This window comes from Erithacus rubecula (genome assembly GCF_903797595.1).
Source record: "Erithacus rubecula genome assembly, chromosome: 26".
NCBI classification, from domain to species: domain Eukaryota; kingdom Metazoa; phylum Chordata; class Aves; order Passeriformes; family Muscicapidae; genus Erithacus; species Erithacus rubecula.
This window is the reverse complement of record NC_136678.1, coordinates 6402337-6425383: the sequence shown is the minus strand read 5'-3', so window position 1 is coordinate 6425383 and position 23047 is coordinate 6402337.

The following is a 23047-nucleotide window of genomic DNA, read 5'->3' as shown; positions in this document are numbered from 1 at the left end:
ATGAACTAAGAGGACTTGTCAATGTGAATAAAGAAGCAGCCTAAGCAAATCACCCTCCACTGCTTGCTCTGGGATGCAGATGATGTGATCAAGCCGACGTCAATGAATGCAAAGAGGGGATAAAGGCCCAGTCAAACACTGAGTGGAGAGTCACGCGGATGTACAGAATTACAGCATGGGTTTGAAATCTACATATTGGATTTAGAGCCTAAAAGTAGTAATGAAGTGTTTAAGTCTAGATCTAGAGCTTAACGCTTTGAAGAATAAACAAGGCTGGAGAAAAGCAGTAAAATGCGTGGCTGAGGGAGGCAAGCAGAACTGAGGTATTTGGGAAGTGAGGGAAGCAAGGACCAAGCATGACAGGGCCAGGGGACTGTTGACAAAGAGCTGCAGTGGCAAAGCCACTGCTACTGAATTACAGAATCACAGATCACAGAATGGGTTATGTTGGAAGGAACCACAATGGATCATTTCATCCTGCCTCTCTGCTTCATCAGGGTCACACCACATCACATGGCACAGGATTGTGTACAGACCACTCATTATCTCCAGTGAGAGAGACTCCACACCCTCTCTGGGCAATCTGTTCCGGTGCTGTATCACTCACATATAAAGAAGTTATTCTTCATATTCACGTGGAACTTCCTGTGCATCAGTTTGTGCCCATTGCCTCTCGTTCTATTGCTGGGCACCACCAAGCAGAGCCTGGTCCATCTTCTTGGCAGACCTTCTTCAAACACTTATGGACATGGATGAGGCCCCCTCTATGTCGCCCCATTCTTGAGACCCAGGTCCCTCAGCCTTTCCTCATAAGAGAGATGCTTTGATCTCTTGATCAACTTTGTAGCTCTAAATTTAATGCCTCGGAATGGCCTGAGTTGGGATAAAACCCTGGGAAATGGGTGTCTCAGGCCAGCTCTCCTCTGCAGGAGGGACCGACTAGCAAAGTAAGCCATTCATTCATCTATGAAGAATGGCAGAAGCTGTTGGTTTGGTGATGTTTTACTGTTTTTACCATCCACTCAACCATTCCTCCCCATTTGGGTGTGTTTCTGATCATCATCCACTAAAATGCTTCGCTTGACCTTCTCCTTGCTGTCAGCCTCCTTCACCAGCAGTGAGTTAACATCTGTAAGTGGCTCATTTCTGTCAATGATTTTACATATTTAATAGGATCTGAAATACCTGTAGCAACCTTGTCAAGTTTTATAACCCTATTCACAGGGATTTGGGATAGCTGGCATGGTCCAAAAGCCTGTCCCAGTCTCTATCTCATAAAAGTAATCCCTAGCTTCTCTCTGATTCCTTTGCAGCAGTCACTTTCTCTCTCTTCCCTGAATATCAGCTGCTTGAGCAGCTGGGATAACAAGGAAGACCAGTCAAAGCTCATAGAGCAACACTACCAGTCCTCTGTGTTTTTGCACAAACTTCCCTGGAGAGCGCAAAAGGAAAATCTCTTTTCTTGAGAGATGATTCCCACTTCAGTCAGTCATTGCTTCCCAGCCTGAGTCCTGCACATGAGGTCGGAGTTTGTATTTCACAGACACCTTGAAAGATCTGAGTGGACTGGACTGGAACCAGTGTCAGAGGACTGAGGTGTTGTCCTGCCCTCTCTAGTTCCACCAGTCCTACTGACAGAGGAGAGGGGGCCTGAGTTGCAACAAAACACTAACAATTCTCTTGACTTCTGGAAAAGAAGATGAAGGAGGAGTGGTGGAGTGTTAGGAAGTTAAGAAGTGAAAACCAAGTCTCCTTTTCCCCTAAACCCTGCATTTGGAGGGAGCACTAGAGTTACCTGTGTGTGCATCAGCCTTCTCCTGGGATTGTTCCCTGGTGTTCCAGGTGTGATTTCAGAGTGACAGAGCCAACCTTTTTTTGACTGCTATTGACATCACTGACTTTGTCACTTTGTCAGTCTTCCATTTGCTTGAACCTTCCAGAAAGCCTCATTTGAGCAGTTCAGCCTTGCCCAGTTGAAGGATGACTGCCTTCGTTATTCTGAGCAACAGCTCACGCAGATCTGGTTACATTACTTGTACAAATCTATATGATTAATACATTCCTTGTCTTTCCATGATTAGTATTGAAGCAGCAACATGCAAGGGTTTGCACAGACATATTTAGGAAAGACTGCTCCCATTCTTCTTTTTGAATGTTAATGATGTAGCTACAGTCTCAGTAGACCTGTCATAAAAAATATTATCAAAGCAACCAAGATAAGTGCAGAATTATTTGCTGTTTGGGAAATCCAGACACATCACAGAAAGCAATAATAACACAAAATAACTTTGATAGAAGTTTTACAGAGAGCATTTTTTACAGCCCAAACTGTAACCATAGCTCATATTGAATAAGCTGCTTACAAAGGCTTTAAGTTGATTTACATTTTAGTACAAGAAGTAGAATAATGCACTCTGACAGAAGAAAAGTTCACCTCAAGGCAGATGTCACCCAACTGTGGCTACAACAGCGGCAGAACTTTGGAAAAAATTTGGGTTCAGAGTTACCTTGGGTTGGGGCTATACATGGCAGCTCACCCAGAGCTCCCCGCGCTTGAGATATAAAAGTCTCCTTATTTTCTATGACTTCCACAACATTCTTGCTGCTCGGCTGAGCATCCACTGAGAAATAAATTGTTGTCTTCCCACTTCACTGTGTCCAGTTCTGGATTGGGTTCCTCCCTTTCACCATGGTTTTCAGAACATTGCAGAGGCAGTCTCAGAACCAGAGCTTATGTATCAATGTCACAGCTCAGAGAACACTGGTGAGGCACCTTCACGTAATTTTTTTGGGTGTTTTTTCCCTCCCATATCTGCCAAACAAAAATCCTCCCACTACATTATGATATCCATAATTCTGGAGCTCCTGTCCTATTATAATTCGGTTATTAAATTATTGCTCTAAACAGAGGGAAAAAGGGTTTTTTTGATTCTTTTCTCTCCTGTCAGTGTTTGTACAGCAACACATGTCACTGTAGCCAAAACCTGATTAATATTGCTGGGTTTTGTTAGTAAGTTATCAGCAAAGGACAGTCTGGGAGTAAATGGATCTAATAGAAACTTCGTAGGTTTACCATTCTACTCCATCATTATCATTTAGAGGTAGCTTCTTTTGTAGTCATTAATGAATAATGACAATATGATAATCTTCAAAGCTGACTCTTCCAGCACCAACCTTTCCTCTGACTTATAACTAAGATGCCAAAGTTAATTTCCCTCTCACAAAGCAGGGACTTTTATTTCTTTGCTGATGCATCTGTTTTACAGATCACTTCTCAACTCCCACGGCTGGGCGCAACCTCACTGAAGGGTGAGGGGAGGAAGTACACAGTGCTTCATCTCTCACTGTCAGCCCTCAAAAACGGTTTTGTGGGAGTCCAGGGTTTTTCCCTGGCTCCTTTGGGGGTGCAAAAACCCCCCTGGCAGACCCCTCAGAGACCCCCGAGTGCTGCCCAGGAGCTGCAGGGGCTAGATTTGGCTCCTTGGGAAAATCTGCCCACGTTGAGAGAAGAGACACAGAAAATAATGATGAGTAGAGTGTAAATTAGAATGTAGTATAAGTAGTTTTTTAGATTGTTTATATTACGGGCCATGTGGCCAAGATGGAGGACCCTGGGTGTGGTGGACTTCTTCCTCCTTCTTCTTCATGTCATCCATGCTGAAGTTGCACCCTGGGAACCACAGATTGGATGGGAAAGAACTGGACATTGCAAAGAGGTTGCATGGCATTGGGGAAAATTTGTAAATATTGTATACGTAGTTTAGGGTATAAAGACCTTGGCTCAGCCCTCTCAGGAGACCTTTCTGCTATGGTCGACCTGCAGAGCGGACCTGTGCCAGGCTGGCAGAAACTTTTTTAAGATAAGATAAATAAACAGCCCCAAAACAACACAAGGTCGTCTCGAGCTGCTTTCTTGTCAGCGCCTCCGAGACAACCAGACTTTTTGCCACCTCCATGCCCTCTCTGGGGAGGTCTCAAGCCTGAGGAGACCCTCGGAGATGGGACACAGTTTCACAAAGAGAAAAGAGTATGTCCTGTTGCTAGATGGCTCCTGTGGGTTTGGACACTATCTGTTATTGGCATAATGGTCAGGAATCATATAATCATGAAATTATTTAGGTCAGAAAAAACCTTTATGACTGTCAAGTCCACCATTAATCCAGAACTGCCAAGGCCATCACTAATCCTTGTCCTCAAGTGCCAAAATCTACACATCTTTTCAATCCCTCCAAGGATAGTCACTCCACCACTGACCTGAGCAGCCTGTTCCAGTGATGGACAGCCCTTTAGGTGAGGAAATTTTCCCTAGCGTCTCATGTAAACTTCCCTTGGTGCAACTTGAAGCCATTTCCTCTCATACTGCTGCTTTACTTGGAAGAAAAGAGAACCATTTAGATTGAAAAAGACTTTTGAGATCCTTGAGTCCAATGACAGGATCTTTCACTGATCTCCAGAGCATGTTGTGATGCTTTTCAATTTTAGGTGAGTGAAATAAGATCCCTGAGGCAAAGATGTGCTCCCTGCATGTCAGACGCATCAAAATGCTTCCATACAACAGCCTTTTGATATGTCTGACATTCAAACTCACGCTGGGCCTGCCTAAGTGTCATCCTTGAGAATGTCCTTGTCCCTTTAAACATTCATGTGCTTTTGCTTCTTCTCATGTATTTTTATTACTTACAGGTTCCCCAGCTGATAACTCAGCAGTAAATACATTATTTAGCCTGGATTGCTGACTACACTGCTGGCTGTCTCAATTTCAGAAACATCCTCCAGCACTTATAAGTGGGGATCCTAAGATTCCTCTGAGTGTCCTGACATAATGTGGCTGATGCTGCAGGACTTAATGGGGAGGATGGGACCAGAGCCAGGGGTTTCTGACCAGACTCCACTCAGCACTGGAGCCACAGCCAGCGCACAAGCTCCTCCAGTCCCCTGTGAGCCCCAGGAGAGGAAGGAGGAGCTTCTTGGAGGAGGCAAAGCTTCTTGGGTCTGAAGTGCCACTTGTGCTTCTTGTATTGCTTTATAGAGCCACTACCACTGTGCCACATCGCTTTCCCTCTTCTCCCACATGAACTGAACAATTACCTCTGCATTGTACAGGGGGGCTGTGAACCTTAATTAATGTTGGGTTTCAGTTCTTAAAATGCAGTGTGTTTAATTCCTTCATTACTTCACAGTTAATAGCATTGTTTATTTGAATCAGGGTAGTCCCCACCAGCCTGTGCAATGGTTCCCAATTCCACATGATATGCTGGGCAGGCACAGACTCCCTGTGATCCCTAACACTAACTAGAACAGGAAACAATTAGGGTAGATATTAGGAAGTAATTCTCCCCTGTGAGGGTGCTGAGGCCCTGGCCCAGGTAGCCCATAGAAGCTGTGGCTGCCCCATCCCTGGAAATGTCCAAGGCCAGGTTGTACGTGGCTTGGAACAATCTGGGGTAGTGGTAGAGGTTCCTGCCCATGGCACAGGATTTGGAATGAGATGATCTTTTAGATCCCTTCTGACTCAAACCATTCTAAGAGTTTGTAATCAGCCAGCAGTGGGCCTGGGGAGTCCCTCCCTAGCTGAGTTTGTGTCCGTGCATAGCTGTAGGACAGGGAAAGGACACAGGAACATGGTCATACCTGCATGCACTGTCATCCACATGGAAGAGGAATCTGTGTTCCATGAGTGTGTGGTACAAGGGGAGTCTGAATTGCAAGCAGTCTTCATGTCCAGCTGCTTACAGAGACCAAGCAAGACAAAAAATTAAACAGGACATTAAGCCACACTCCAGAAGATTAACATTTGTCTGTCTTGCTTACGCTGCAGGATTTGAAAATTCCTTTGAAGTTTTAATATTAGAAAATCACTTTCCAAACCACATAACTTTGAGGAACAGCTGACTAATCCTTTAGGATTTAATGAGGTTAACTAAAATGCACAATTCTGTAGGGAGCTATCATTTTTATTTTGGTAGCAAACATGAAAAACATTGACAATAAGTAATGTTCTGTAAAGAGCCATAAAGGGAGCATGGCATCATTTTGGTAACTGTTATAGAATCTTTGATTTTCTTCATAGAGCACTGGTTGGGCTTCTGATGTTGTTCAATTATAACAGTTAGTAGTTAACAGAACTGTTTGCTTTTAACTCTCACTGAAGTTGATAGGATTACACTTTTCTGTTCTCCAGGTTAATTTATGGTTTTGTAGCTTCTTCTCTGACTCTTCAGGAACCCCTTCCATGATGCAGAACATCAGCAGTGTTTTTCAGCAGCTGGGGCTGGTGGCAGGGGGCATCCAGCACTGGTCTGGCACTGAAGCCACATCTCACTGTTTGCCCAGCAGAGTCCAGCTCTGTCCCTGGCAAGGTCTGGCACTGAGCCCTCCTTCAGCTGAGTTCCTGGAATAAGTATAGAATAGATTAATAAAATCATTGCTCTTGGAAAAGACCTCCAAGATCATCAAATCCAGCCTTCTCTATTTGGGAGGTTGGTTGTGGAGTTCTTGTGCCTCACGCGCCTCAAGACTGAACAATGAACTTAATTTAGTATTTGCAGAACACAGTTGCATGTAACAAGATGACACATAAATTCATTAGGATGCAAATACCAGAATGTAGGCTACTCAGTTATTTTAGCAAGAATGCGTAATTAACTGCAGGTTCACATTGAGTGCTGCCTGGTGCCATGAAGCAGGTTCTGAGGATTGGCTTGCATGGATAAACACAGCAGTGGGGTTTTCCCCACAGCACAGCCTCTGGCCAAGAGAGGCGGACTGATGGAAAACAGCAGTGGCTGGATTGGTGGGAGACAAGCTTGAGTGAGACAAGAGGAGCAGAGCATCTTGTCCATCACCTGGCAGCTCAGCTGACAGAACTGGTCTCTAGACATGTGGGCTCAGTGCATCAAAACTCATTGGGTATTGTTGCTGCGCCGGTGCTGCTTCATGATTAAGCAACATGAATATTAATGGTTCTTATGGCTTCTTTGGAAAGATCTGCCTGTTATGACTTATGGATCATAGTGGTGCTGTGAGAAAATAAAACTATGTCAAACTGTTTGCCTGTTGCTTGTTTTTAATGCTCTCCTTCAGCTCATGGGAGTCTGGACACTATTCTGGAGAAGAAGTTTCCTCAGCATCCCTTCCACTTGTGAATTATTTCCTGGGAAGCTTTGTCCTAGTAATGAGTGAAAAATTCAGTGTGTAATTATTATCTTTGTCACCTTTGCACCTTCACAATCCTTGTCAAAATATACATTACACCAGTAAAAATTCCATACAGGTCAGTAGGCAGAGAGGTAGCTGTTCAGGGGCTGTGCATGGAGAGAAGGAAGAGAAAAAAGTCAGGAAATCTTTCAGGATTTACTGCATACATAAAGCAGGAGAGCATCATGTGTGTGTGTGGCACAACAGGACCTGGTGGCTGTGGCACAGAATCCTGCATGGTGCTGAGCAACCTGTCCTGGGAAAGGAGACCCTGCCCGTGGCAGGGGTGAGGGAATGAGCTTTAAAGGTGCTTCCAATCCAAACCATTTCATTATTCATGAAGTTAATTTTGTTAGTTGCTGACCCTCATTCCCAGGGCAGTGCCATGGGGTACATGAGTTTCATATCCTGATCCTGTTCCATTGTTTCAGGAGGAAGCTTCTGCAAAGAAGCTGATCTTCAAAGTTGGTCTGCAAACAGCCTGATCTTCCCACAGCTCATTTCCAACTGGAATTTAACAGACCCTCCCATCTGCCAAATAATAAATAAGAACCTTTACATGTAGCACTCAGTTTGTTAAGCACAGCTGTAAACAAAGCCTAAACAGCAGCTGATTTAGGGAACAAAGTCGGGAAGGCAGTGCTGCCACAGCTCCAGCACGTGGGTGGGATGAACCACCTAGCCTCATACAGTCAGGTTCCCAAAAGCATACTTACTGCCAGGCTTAAAGCTGCCACTAAGAGCTTTCCCCTGTGGCAGTGAAGGGAAGACTCTGAAGAGCTACAGAAAATGCCTTATTACAGCGTGGTAATGTGGCTCTGTTTTTCACTATCTCTGCTCTGTGGGGAAAACCCAATGTGGTGAAGCTGGTAGCATGGCAAGGACAGGACTAGCACCGGAAGCTATGTTTTTCCCAAGGAGAGCAGAGCCAGACATTGTCACAGGCTTCCATGCCATCCTGGGAACTGGCTGGCACCAAACTGGGCCAGGAGCCCAGGAACCGACAGCTGGAATGGGGCTGGCAGAGACAGGAAAGCCCCAGGGCTCGAGGCACAGAGGATCCATGGGCTGCTCCACCAACTCGTGTTTCCCAGCTTCGTAATTCATACATTTTTAGCAGGAGATAAAAACTTAGTAACTGTCAATATGCAAGTGTTTATTAAAGTGAGTCTGAAAGACAACCCTTGGATTTGGGAGGAGTTTTTGAGAAAGACCCAAAGTCTGCCCTCTGTAAGCGAATTTTTTTTGAAAGCTCAGAGGTTGGCGGGTACCAGTCTCCAAACAATTAATCAGTGGCTGCTAAGCTGCTGCTTCATCCTGGTTCCCCTGAAGAACTTGGAGCATCACAGAACCAGAAATAAATAAAAAGATCATTCCCTTTACACAGAGTGGTCTGCTGGATATGCTGTATCCTTCATGTCTCTCTCCTGCACAGAGCAGTCAACCAAGCAAAGAAAGGAGATGAAAGCATTTGTTCCCACAAGGAAAATGGAGAGAATGAAAAACAAGTTTTCTGTTGTGTTCCATGCAAGGTTGTTTATAATGCCAGTGACTATTTTTAAGCCTGAGAGATGAAGGGCTGCCAGCTGCAGCTAGCTCTTGAGGGAAGGTGCATTGTGTTCTGGAACACTGTCAGGTGAAGCAGAGCAGACACTTGTTACCCAGAAGCCAGCACAGGGACATCGGTGACAGCACCGTCCCCATCCCTGTCCTTGGCAGGAGCCTGGCTGCAGGCACTGTCCTGGCAGGTCGCACCATGCACCTGCTACTGGGATGACACCAACATTCACCCACCAGCATCCCCAGGTCCTTTTCTCCAGGGCTATTCCATGATGTTTTTCAGTGACACTCGTTGGGATGGTGTGTCATTGGAGTGTCCTGCCTGATCCTCAACACACTGTGTGCTCAGCTGTCCCACTGCCTTTGGAAGTCCCCTGGAGAGGGTCTCTGGTGTACTCCCAGCCTTGCAACCCATTTTGGAGAAAAACAGTGACCTGAAGGACAGACTAGCAGGCAAATTCAGGTTGTTTTTCTTTTATAGCTGGACATATGGATACAGGAAATCTTTAGAGACCTTGAGAAGGAAAAGTACCTCCCTTTAAATTGCTAAACTGATGGCATGACTAAGAATAGCCTCTGAAGGGAGAAGGAAAATGAATGACATGGGATATTCAGCACCTTTTCTTACTGCGCAATAGTTTTGAAATTTAAAAACCAAAATATTAAGGTGTGTGCAGATGAAGGGGAATGGCCAGTCATGCTGAGGACATTTAGAGGAGTATTTTATTATGTAAAGCAAACGGGGAAAAGGTTAGCAAATACCACTGCTTCCCTGGGGAGCCCTTCTCTTGCCAGAGTCATTAGTGCACTGGCAGGATAGCAGATCCTGCCTGCTGATTCTCTAGGTCATAAGCAAATTAAGACAGAAAATCTGATCTGCTATCAATCTGCGTTAGGCACAGGAGCCCATCTCACCTGTCTAGCAGCCACTGGTTTACAGGAAGTTTAAGGCTGGAGTATCAAAGTCTTGTCATTAAACTGAGCCCATTTTCCTCTCAGCTCAGGCAGGCTGGGCATGGAGCTCTGGGACAGGGCTGCACGGTTCTGGCACCCCTTGGGTGGGAGCACGGCACAGGGAGAACAATTCCACAGACAGTGCCCAGGATCTCCACCAGTCCTCCTTCATCCCACCAAGGAAATCCATGGCCATGGTGTTGCAGCTGTGCTCCATGTGCAGCTGCAGCCCCACAGGGAGGGCTTGGACTCACCTTGGAGTTTATTGCCAGCTCACAGCAGTGCAGCTTGCAATGTGGAGAGGGACAGACCAGGGAAGTTTTGCTCATGGGCAGTTGGAAACTCCTTCCCTAGGCAGGAAGGGGTGAATGAGGGCAGGAAGAGGAGAGTTTTTGCTAGATGCAGCCCAATTATCTCCCAGCATGGTCAGAAAGAGCTTTTGATAACCTCGATATAAACTGCGCAGTGAGACTGAAACAATCTACTCCCAGGGAGGTTTGAGCCTGGGTCTGGAGTCACTCCCTCCATGGACACACCACTCTGTGGATGAGTACCCTGGGCATGGCAAGGGCTGGGAGAGTGGTCTTCTCTGCCAGGGCCATTCCATGGATGCAGAGAGATTTAGACTGGATATTAGGTAAAGGTTCTTACCCCAGAGGGTGGTTGAGTACTGGAACAGGGTCCCCAGGGAATGGCCACAGCCCTAAGGCTGCCAGAGCTCAAGAAGTGTTTGGACAATGCTCTCAGGCACAGGGTGGATTTGGGGATTCTCTTGTGCAGGGCCAGGAGCTGATCCATGCAGATCCCTTCCAGCTCAGGATATGCTATACTTCCATGATTTCAAACACAAATGGTGTTTGCTAAACCTCCAGAGTCACATTTGCACTGAACAAAAACATCTACCTGCACACAACGCAGCATTTCAAATCCTGCTTTTAATCTCAGGTTCCAGTAACAACTTTCTCCCCATCCAATTACTTGTCTTACAATTGACATCAAAATATTAAATTCCTAAGAACTAAAGCACTTTGAAAGTATAACCTACTTTTAAAGCAGACAAGATTTATAGTGGAAACATTTACTTTCTAGTCCTTGACATTATCAAAGTCACTGATGCCTCATCAGCAGCTCCATAAATGAGGCCTCTGAACACAATGCCTAGTTGCCATTTGCTGGGCACTGTTTGCTGGCTGAGCTTTGCCGATGGCAGCCTGGCATAAGCCCAGACCTTTGCCCCAGAGGTGTTGGTGTTGGGTTTGGTTAGGGAGTGATTTCAGCACAGGAACCCCAGAGAAGGCATTTGCCGTTGCAAGGAAAGGAAGTCAAACAGCCATCCTGGAAGTGCTCCATCACTGGTAGTGTTCAAGGCCAGGGTGAAGCAGGCTGGTCTAGAAGAAGGTGTCCCAGCTCATGGCAGGGCTGGAATGAGATGAGTTTAAAGTTACTTCCACCTCAAACCGTTCTGCAATTCCATGATCCTTCAGAAGCAGCAACAGGAAGACACAATTGAGCAAAGAACAATTTGACTGTAGCAGCAGTCTTTACCCACAGATATCACCACAAAGTGACTGTCCCAGAGTAGGACTTCCCTGTCCCTGTGACCCCTGTAGGGTCACACCACTGCTGCATTGCCACATCCAGCCCCTTCTGCCTCTCTGGTGGCACCAGAGGAGGTCCTGGCTGAGGCCCTTTTGCTGTGTGGCAGGTGACAGCCCTGTCACTGTCCCCTGTGACTCTGAAACCACATTGACCATGGTGTGCCCTTGGCATCCTTCGGGTCTGTCCTGCACCCCTCTGGCCATTGCTGAGCAGAGTCGTTGGCACTGTGGGCTCGCTGCTGCCAGCCACAGCATCCAGAAAACAATTCTAATGAAAACTGGGGAATCTTTGCACTGGAGCAAGCACCAGGTTTCTGGCGGCAGCAGCAGCAGCAGCAGTGGCAATGGTGCCCCTGGTCCCCACCTCTGCCTGGCCCCAGACCTCCTCATAAATTGCTGCATTAACCTACATGGAGTGGCATTAACTCTCACTCCTGAAACAAGGTGCAATTAGTTGGGCATAAAAGAACACCAAGTGATGCTAATTACCCTCTAAAAGATGAATAAAATTAAGCCAGATAAGCAGAAAATTACCTTTGTGGGAGATCTGCTGCAGAATTTAACTGAACAAGGACAGTAGCTGGATTGACAATGAAGAATTTGTCTTTTAACACCAGTTCACAAGCACCTTGACAAGCGCCTTTTGTTTGCTCCTGGAAATAATCCAGAGTTTTAATTAGCCACTAACTCTTCCCTACACATTCAGCAGTGGTCAAGGAGCCCATTGTACTGGTTTTACATCCCTCCCGCAGGCTCCTCAGGCTGCCTCAAGGCACTTTGTTGATCGGTAATTGCTTCTGATAGCGCATAATTAATCACCGACCAACTTTGCTCCTTTGCAGCCCGCCCAAAGATCGTGGAATCACAGGACGGTTCGCGTTGGAAGCACCTTCGAGCTCATCCCATTCCACCCCCTGCCATGAGCAGGGACATCCTCCGCTGGACCAGCTTGCTCCAAGCCCTGTCTAACTCGGCCTTGAGCGCTTCCAGGGACAGGGCAGCCACAGCTGCTCTGAGTAGCCTGCACCACTGTCTGTTCCAGAGATGGGCAGCAGCCTTCTGGGAAGTCACAGTTCCTGAAGCTTTGCCACCAAAGCGAACTCCAGCCCACCCCTGGGCTGTGTAGCTGCATAGCTGTGTAGCTTCTGGGACTTTTAATAGTAATTAACAATTTATTCTACTCAAGTCTTGGTGTTAAGGGGCTAGGAATAGCTGTTTGCCAGGATCTGGAGTGAGAAGGCCACCAGAATGGCTCTGTTGTGGCTGCAAATGCTCCTGAAATGGGTAAGATCCATCTCTCCTAAGGGCTGTTGACTCAGGAGCCTCCCACTTTCCCTATCGCCCTCTGAAGTTCATATATAGAAAACCTTTTTGTTCCCATTGGTGCTACTCCTGGATTTATGCTTATGGGAAAAACTTATGGAATGTGCGGTGGGAACTAAAGATTTTAAAAAGCAATTTGAGAAGCAGTGCAGGGAATGTGCTCCCAAGAACTGAAGGCGCTGCTCTCCCTGCTGTGCAGGACTTGCTGTACCTGCAGCAGTGGCTGCTTGTTTCAGCCTGATTCCAGTTCTCTTCATTTACAAGATGCATTATTTAGCATCTTGACATGCAGCTCATTTAAAAATCAGATTTATCAGAAAAATAGTAGAGCTTGCTATGGTGGCTTCCAACAAGAGTATTTTGCTGGGCTTGTGTTGACTTGGCAGTTTTCTGCCCAGTTCATCATCAGAGGGTGCTGGCACAGAGCCCTCAGCCCCTTCCCACACCAAGGGAATGCATGGAAGCAGAATGAACTCCAGCCCCAAAGAGCTGTTTGGGCAGCTGGGTGCTGTGCTCGAGAGACCATCAGTCTGTCCTGCCCCACAGCACCACAAAGCAGGGTCAGCACAGTTTGTCACGTGTACCAGTGGTGGCAGCAGGTCCTGTGGAGGCTCCATCCCAGGACACAGCACTGTCAACAGGGGTGCCGTCCCTGTGCTCTCTATTGGCAGATCCCTGTGGGCTGCCTGGCAGAAAGGCTAAAGGGGCAGCTGAGTATTGGCCATGCTCCTGTGTGGCACGGCAGGGTAGAAATGTGCATGGGAAGTTCCAGGCAGGTCCTGTAGAGCTGCATCCTGGAATGCAGCAGCTGCCCTGTGCTCATGGATCTCCGAGTTGCCTCTTCCCACACCTGGGAGCATGGTCTGCCCTGCTCCTCTCATTCTGCAGCAGCTCAGTAGTGGATGGTCTGCTCAGAGCTTTGGGGGTGGCAACAGCTCACACCAGCTGAACCACACTGCAGGAACTGTTCTGCTGCCAAGGACTTTTTAGCACATCATGGTGTGCCAGGCACTTCGCAAAAGTGGGACTGTTCATGCAGTGAAGTGTAACTGGAGCTCCTTGGTGGCTCAAGATCTGCTCTGGAAAGAGGATACTGGTGCTCAGAGGAGCAGTGTCCTTCCCTGTGCACTCCCAGCCAGCAGCCTCTACTCTTTTCCTCCAGCTCCTGGGACTAGGTACTCCACTGGACCATTAGCCAGTGCCAATCTTGAGTGGGAACAAACCATGAGCAGCAGCAGAGCCATGGGCACAGGAGCCAGAGCCAGGGCCAGGGCCAGTCATGTCCAGGCCACACATGGCCAAGGGGCCCATGGCCACTTTGTCACACCTAAGCCTTCACTCCACAACACGTGTGGGGACACTCACTGCTCTGAGCTCTGCAGCCCCTCCTGTGCAGCCAGGTGCAGGAACATACTGTAAAGGCACATAAATATTAAATGTTCAGAGAGAGAGTTCTTGTCATGACCCAGATTTATTTCCCCCTGAGTCTCCGGTCTCAGGACCCAAGGGGATTGAATGAAATGGGAGTTTGGATGTGAACATGCGCAGCTCGCCTTTGTCCACAGCAGCCCCCAGCCCAATTCAGCCAGGATGGCACATTTTCCCTGGCCACTGTCCCATCCTCACAGGGCTTGTCTTTCAGCCAAGGTGGACACACACCTCCATGCCACACGACTCACCTGCAATGGGGAAAAGCACGAAGTGGGAAGATAAGTGCCCTGCTCCCTGTGAGGCAGAGGAGGAGAAGCTGAGATGCCCCGAGCAAGATCAGCACCCTTCCTGCAGCAGGCTTCTCCTCTAGGAGAGGTGCCTGACAAAAGTTTCCCAGCGTCAGACTCACCTTGCTGCAGCACTGCTTGGTTCTTTTCCCCACCTGCTCAGGTCAGGGGCAGATTGAGCTCCCTGGGAGCAGCCACAGGCACTGGCAGGGACGAGTGCTACTCCCCAGCTCCTGCTCCAGCTCAAAGCGAGTCATGTCCTCCAAAGGCAGCACTGCCTTATCAATAATAAAAGGCAATTTCCCCAGACAGAGCCAAGAGATTACTCAGCCCTTCGCGCACCTCATCTGCAGCTGACAGGATGGGAAGGATTTAAGAAGAGGCAATTTGACAGTAACACAAAACAACAACAGCATTAAAGGAAGAATAATGGCAAAGGCATCTGTCAAAAACCTTGTGTTCCTTAAGCAGGAGCAAGAAATTAGAACAGCCAGACCCAAGCAGAGGCTGAAAGGGAGGGCAGGAGTGCAGCAAGGAGCCAGCTACCACTGGCCATGGGGCATCCCAGCCACTGCAGAATCTCAGCTTCGAGACGTGGACACAGAGGCGATGAGAGAACCCTGCTGTCACCTCAGCCAGCTCAGTAACTTGCCAGCTCCATGGCCACAGAGCCCACAGAAGGGAAAGGCACCACTGTGCATGGCACAAGTAATGTTCCCCATCCATCAGGGCAGGATCTTGGGCCATGAGCCCACAGCAGACCCAGAGCATGGGGGAAGCCAGGCACCAAGGTTGCATTTGGCATAGCTGCTGCAGGCTGGCTGCAGAGGGGGACGGAGCCAGGCAAGATGCTGCTGCTTCAGTCTCTATGAAAACAAGGCAGAGGATGTCTGATGGTGTTAGAGACATGAAAGGTATCCAGAGGAGCTGGGCTCCATGAGGTTATGCCAGCTCAGCAATCAGGGGTCTGGAGCCCAGCAGCTCAGAGCAAGGATTCAGGCACCTTCTGCCAAGAGGGAACTCTATCCCCATGGGGGCAGCTCTGGTGACACTGGGGAAAGAGGGAAGGTGTTTTAGCCAGCAGCGCTGGCAGCCCTTGGAGCTCAGTACAGTCATGGGAGCTGAGCAGGGTGCAGCATTGCAGCTGTGGGCAGTCTCCAGAGCCTCCTTTCCCCCAAATTCAGGAGCAGGGAGATGTCACTGCTGATTTCACAGTACAGCAGGGCTCGAGCCACTGAGACACCTGTCCGGATGAGGCTGGCCTGATCTTGTCTTAACAGGAGCACTGAATTTATGGGTGTTTATGTGCCTTCTGCATGTAATTTGAGTCCCTGTTCAGAATTTCACCAAAATTCAAGTCTCATCAATGGAGTTGCCAAGGAGAGATCTACCCAGCACAGTCAAAGCTCCCAGGTCCTCCCCAGAGAGAAACCAAGCAGCACCTCTCCAGTTCGTAGGAATGCTGCTGTCAAGCATGCAGAGCATGGCATGACCCAGACAGGATCTCAGCAAGAGTCTGTTATGCCTCAATACTTAAAATTTTAAAATGGGGGTGTGAAAGAGAGACCTCCCAGTGAGTGAGGATCTGATCCACTTTTGAATACAGGCTGTGTGTCATGAACCACAAGAGCACATGAACACGTGAATACATGAATATATGAATACACAAATACATGAATACATGGATACAAGAACCAGAAACATGACTTGAAGTGTGGTTCAGAGGGCTTGCCTGGGAGAGAGGCAGCGCTGCTGGAGTGTTTCAATGAGCTATTGGGCTCTGCTGAGTGAGGGATTCCCACTAACCAGAAATGCTTCCATCCCATCCCATCCCATCCCATCCCATCCCATCCCATCCCATCCCATCCCATCCCATCCCATCCCATCCCATCCCATCCCATCCCATCCCATCCCATCCCATCCCATCCCATCCCATCCCATCCCATCCCATCCCATCCCATCCCATCCCATCCCATCCCATCCCATCCCATCCCATCCCATCCCATCCCATCCCATCCCATCCCATCCCATCCCATCCCATCCCCTCACACAGACCTCCTGCAGAGAGAGTGTCCCTGACTCTCACTGAGGACCTTGGGGATCCCCCAGTGTGTGAATGGGGGTCTGACTGACTGTAATCCCCATTATGAAGTCACACAGGAACAGCACATCCTGCTGTCTGTCTGAGGTTCTCCCCCGCACCTGGAGGCAGCAACTGTGCAAGTCCCTGTCCCCTCTGGAGCCAGGCCCCTGCAGAGCCCTGTGCTCGTTTCTCCCAGGCTGGATGCTCTTGGTTTAGCATAAATCACTGTGGGGTCATGACACCCATTATGCAATCCACTCACAAACTTTGCAGCTGCTTTGGGCAGCTCAGCCAGTCCAGGCGGGTGCTGCACTGGGAAGCAGCAGAGGGAAAACCTCTCCAGAAAGTGGCTGGCATGGCCCCAGCAGCACCAAGGAGCTGCAGACCTCTGCAGCTGTGGGCAGTGCCAACACAGGGAGGAAAAACACCAGATGCAAAAACGACATTCCACTTGGAAGGGCACTGAGACACCCTCACTGTCAGGAGCAGTGTCCCGAGGTTTTACAGCCTGGACATGAACACCAGAGCTCTGGAAGCAGAGGCTCAGCCAAAACTCTGGATCTGGCCATGTTGGAGCATCTGAGGGAGAGGGGACACCTCCTGTGTTATGCAGGCTCCTGGAGCTGCTGCCAGTCAATAAAAAACAGTGAAGCATGTGCTAATGTGTATGCCTGGACAGACAGACAAACAGGACTTAATGAAATCTTTCTTTTAAAAATGCAATTTTTAATTTAAATGCAAATTGGGTGCTGCATTAGCTGTAGGTCACTTGCACTGACACACTGCTTAATTAGCAGGGATGAGGCTCAGGAAGCAACAGCACAAATGTTTGGCCTTTTCCTGAGCATTTATTTTAATTAAAGTTTTTCAGGACAGGATCAGTCCTGTTCTACATAACAGCTCCTCATCAAGTTCGGTCAGACCTTTCCCAAGCCATGCATGCTGCCAGGGATACTCTCAGCAGGCTGTTAGCTATTAATGGAGCAGGGCACATTTATTTCTGCATCTCAAAATCCCCTTTGGCAAATCACAAATCACAAATCACAGCACTCTGCTCAATAGATGTAACTGCAGCATCCAGCATCAGCAAATAGTGTCAGTGACAAATCTGTGCAAAGACAGCAGAGATGTTTCCAGCTGCTAGGGTGAATTACGTGGGTAAGTCTTCAGAAGATATATTAAACCTAATGTGAAATCAAACCTTTCAAGTGATGAGCAGAGCAGTTATCCTGTGTTATGTGCAAGTTATGCACAAGAGGATCTTGTTCAGAGATTATTTGCCTTTGCCAAGAGAGATGAGCTAGAATGAAAGCCCTGATCCAAGAGACAGGATGCTCTGATCCTTGGCTGGGGCTCCTGGCATGGAGCTTTAGCCCTTTCCTCAGCCCAGCTCTGCCTTGGGAGAAGCCAGGGAAATCCTGATGTGAAACATCACCAGGAGATGGAGAGGGTCGAGCAGGAGTGACCCTGCAGCCGTGCCTATCAGTCACCACCCAGAGTTCGATAGTGCGTGTCCAGCAAAGAGCAGATAAATGGCAACTCACTGGGAGAAAACAAGATAAACAGTGGCCTTAATAGCACTCCATTGCCTCCAAATAGCACCCCAGTCAGTGCTGCCTCTGGGCACAGCAGGGAAAAGGCCCTTGGATTAAAGGACATGCTCTGCTGTTGTTCCTTCTCTGCTGTGCTGTGTTTCAACCCATTTCGATCCTGGTCAGCTCCAGATCCAGAACCAGCCAAGTCAGACACACAAAGAAGCACTGGATGGAAGCCCAGGGCCTGGTGTGTGCCAGGGCTCCAGGGGGCTCTTCCTCCCTTGGTGTCCATAAACTGGAGGCACAAGCTCACCCATCCTCCTAAAGAGTGTTGGAAATCTCGTCTCCAATGCTCAGCGGGAGCTGACCACCCCTTTTCTGAGGTGGGAAAGCCCAGGGGAGCATTCACAGCATGTTCACATGCCCATCGCTGCCTGCAGCAGCAGACACCTCTGTGTGATCTCTGCCATCATCTGCCCCTGTGCTTGGCACTTGCTGCTCCTCTGCTGCCAATGCCTGGCTGGGGGCAGCTGATGCTCTCTGGGGTGCTGACCCTCCAGTGCTGGTGCTCCCAGTGAGCCATTTCAGGGCCAAAGCCATAAAAACTAGGATTTGGAGTTTATTTGGTCCTGGTACGCCTGTCTGCCTATGAATATGTGGGTTCATTCTGAGAAAGGACCCTCTGTATCTTCCAGCTTCCCACATGTTCAGGGGGCTCCCAGTGCAGGTGACAGCCATGACTGCCTTCGGATTGGGGTCCAAAGCCCCCGAGGCTGGGAGCCCCATAGACCCAAGGACTGTTTTCTCCTTCCAAGTCAGCAATTTGCTTATTCCCTTGCTAAGTCCAGACCTGAGGGACTTGGGGCTCAGTTTAGCAGAAGGTGAACACATCAACCCAGAAATGAGGGGGTAACTTTTCCAAAGGGGTGTCTGGAGGTAGCCCAGGGACACATGGGGCTGCTCCCAGAGGGGTCTTCATTCAGTCCCCTGCCCCTGCTCACCTCCCCATGCCACAGACCCCTGCCCACCACGCTATGCTGATAATGCTGTGCTCATGCTCATGGCACAGAGCATCACATCTGAGCCTGGAGACTCATCCAAAGGGGCCACAGACTCCTGCGGGAGGGAAGGAGGGGAGGAGAACCTGGCAGGCAAGAGGGAAGGTGCTTTAATGAAGCATCCAGTATTAAACCACTGAAGGATTAAAGAGGGGAAGGACTAGGATCCTCTACAACAACCCAGTCATTAGTGAAGCCCAAGGGTAAATGCAATTGTTTTCTGGTTTTTTTCCCTGTATTTAATGGCCCAGTTTTTTACTCTCATCGGCACAAGGTTTGTGTTAATTTTTAAAGATGCTAGGGTAACTGAGAACATTAACTATTCATGATCTTATCTGCAATAGCTGTTGGCTCTGACACTGTGCTAGGGAGAATTGAACTTGCCAGGGAAGGCAGTAGCCGGTTTTTCCTGAGCATCTTGTTGAAATGATCACGGGGTGGGGTTCCACAACACTCCTGGATAAATCAAGGCTTATGGGGCAGGTTGGGATCATTGAGGCTATTCTTCTGCAATTGAGGTGGCTTGAAAATACTTAAGAGAACACAAAAAGCTGGGATCTCGGGCATGCTGTGGATACTCTGAATGCTTCAGCTCCAGGAAAACCCCAATATAGTTTATAAATATAAGGGGCTCCTCCTGAGGTGGCAGGTGACTCTGCTGTCCCCTGCCCAGCCAGGTAGCGTCCTAGCCCACAGAGAGGTGGAAGAATCCCTGGTTATCAGGAATGTGAACTGATAAATCACAGAATCAGAGAATGTTTTAGGTTGGAAGGAAGCTAAAAGCTCATCTTATTTCTTCCCCTGCCCATGAGCAGGGACACCTTCCAGTAGACCAGGTTGCTCCAAGCCCTGCCCAACCTGACCTTAGGGATGCAAGGGATGGGGCAGCCACAGCTGCTCTGGAAAATCTAGCCATGGCCACATCACCCTCAGAGAGAACAATTTCTTCTTAATATTCACTCTAAGCCTTCCTTCATCAGCTTAAGGCCTTTCCCCCTTGTCCTGTCACTCCATGTCCCTGTGTACAGTTCCTCTCAAGAATGAACATGGAAGTTTTATTATGGTGTGTCCAGGGCGGAGGGAATAGGGCACAGGCAGCTCCTGGGAGCCTTTCCTGGTCGTAAATGCCTCCAGCAGCAGGGGCAGCGATGAGGCAGCTGCAGGAGCTCCATGGGCAAACCTGGGCAAAGCTCCACGGAGCTGAGATCTGGGAACAGGCACAGGAGCGAAGAACGCAGGACAGAACAAAGGTGATGAACTATCAGAACATGAACCAGCAGAATACAGTGAAGGAGAGAGAGGGAGTTTTTCAAAGGAATAAAAAGCTCACGCTGGTTTTTCAGGAGGGATTGGGCCAGCAGCACGTCCTGCAGCCCGCAAGCGATAGATGCTCCCACCAACTCATGCTGACAGCTCCTTGCTGGAAAGAAAACCTCCTTTTCAGAGGATCCAAGGATTGCAGGAGGGCAGCATTGGAAAAGCAGGCGAAAAGTGCGGGTAGCACAGTGACCTGCAAGGCTCCTGGCCCAGAGTCAGCACCACCATGGAAGAACTGACCCAAAAAGGGCACAGGTACTTCCTGCAGGAAAATCGAAATCAGAATCACAGAATCAGAGAATGGTTGAGATGGAAACACTCTCTGGAGGTCACCTTGCCCAAATCTCAGAGTCCCAGGACCCTGGCCAGTTGGCAAAGTTTACTCTTTGTTTTCCCCCTAGGAAAATTGAAATACCACAGGGCAAAATATAATGAATTGATTTGCAAACTTACAAAGTTACACTGAACACTCGATGTATACAGCATTTTATTGTCTGAACATATGTTACAATGGACAAACATATATTACATATGCTATACAAAATATACATTCTGATGTGAAAAAAATATAAATAAGCAATAGGAAATAGCAAGAGGGAACAGAAGTAGCTTTGCTCTTGCCGCTTCTGACCCCTCAGTTCCTGTACTGGTAGTGCTTTGGCATTGATTGAGGCAATTGCTTATTTTTACTGAAAAAAGAAAGGCCACTCTGTCCCCTCTGCAAAGGGGAAAGAAGATTCATTTAATTTTCTCCTCCAAGTCTACCAAAGAAGTTTTTCCACTGTGCAGCAAAGTGTCACCTACTTACAAGCATCAGCTATTTACAACCAGCTTATGGACTTTAAATGCTCACGGAAGGATGTAAATGCCTTAACTCAGGATTCAGCTTTTATAGGCCGCTCTCTCACAGAAGTCAGAGCAGCTTTAGCTGCACTCTCTGACAGCCAGCAGCCAGTCTCTGACACTCCTGACCAGACAGCAGGGATTTTAAAGCCCCAGTCCAGCTGAAGCAGGTCTCACCTACCTAAAGGGAATTCCCTTGCTTTTGGGAGCTGTACCCCAAGCAGTCCCAGGTTCTGGACAATGCCAGCTGCACTGTGACAGATCTTTGTGACCTCAGCTCCTGCCAAGAGAGAGGAATGAAAAATAGGAACAAGCATTTGCCAAATGCTGATGAGAAAGCAGCAGGAGGGACGAGTTCTCCCACTCCTGGGAATCACACGTGCCAGTAGCCCTGTGCCCCAGCAGCCTGGGTGACTGTTTGAGGGAACAGCCCAAGAGGATAAGATGCCACTGCTGTAGTTTCATGGAGTGACCTTTCTCATCTGGATTTAAACTGACAGTGCTGGTCCCTGCAGCAGTGATCACTTTGGATTCAGAATAAGCACTGTGCCTTAAATGTTGTCTGGGAGGTAAAAGTCTGGAGGAAATAAACCAGAAAGAAATTAACTTCAGTTTTGTGGGTTTTTTTGACCTGTCAGAGTACAAAAATTCACACACCCATGTTTCTATTTTACCCAAAGGTCAAGGACAATTGGATTCCCTTCCCACTAAAGATGCTGTCTGCCAGAGCAGCCATGCTGGCTTTGACAGCATGGGAAGAGCCCTTGAAATATCTGCTCATTTGCAAAGATTTGACTATTATTCCCGTCCAAAGAGCCATGGGAAAAGCATTATTATTCCCAGTGTTTCCCCACTCATTTACTCAAATATTCAACACAGTCTCTAAATTCAGCTATGATTCTGCATGACTGGACCTGACAAGTGAGTCACAGAGCCTTCAGTCCAGGAATCAGGATCAGTGGGAATTCTCAAATACCTACAACTCAGCTGGATCAAAAGGGGGTTTGTGTCTTTATAAAAACTTCACACAGATTGTTTTATCTGGGTACAAATCCCAGGGCTCCAAAGCAGGCAGCAGTGACCAGGAAGGAAGCCCCTCACTCTAAAGGCATGAGCACAGAGCACCTGCTGAAAACCCAGCCCTGACGACTCTCTCAGCACCCCACATTGTATAATTTCTCACCTGTCAAATATTTAAACATTTTGACCACACTAAGGGAACTATTAGTTCAACAATTTAGCCTGATATTTTACAACAGAAATGGACCAGTGTTTTAAACTCCATATGCCTCTGGCTGTGCAGAAGAAATAGGTATTTATCAAGTCCTCTCTCAATTTATCTCATGTTTTTCATCACTGCATTCTTTTCAAAAGTCCACTTAACTGTCGGCTAGGAAACATATGGAGATCCTCTCAATAGACACAATACAAAGGGGGTTTTTACAGATAAAAGCTTTGATAAACCTTGAAATTCTGCTAATATAATGAAATGGATCAGCTTGCAGTCAGGTCAGCCAGGCACACAGTTGTTGGAAACAATGAAATTCATCAGTATCAAAGTTCTACCACATATCTATAAGTAAATGCACTTCTTTTCAAAACAAAGACAGCTCTATTCCCTCACAAACAAGTTTTCAGTCCACCTAAGTCCCCCCATATGGCTTGATATGCAGCTGTCAAGACTAACAGTATGATATATACTTTGGCATAATAAAAAATAATTTACATTACAGCCAACACATTTATACGCTTAGTGTATACAAAATATTTATAAACGTGAGTTTATTTACAACTAGAGTCCATTATTCATAGAAGAAAACAAGCCCCAGACTTAGACTGGCAACAGACACCTGCCATGAGT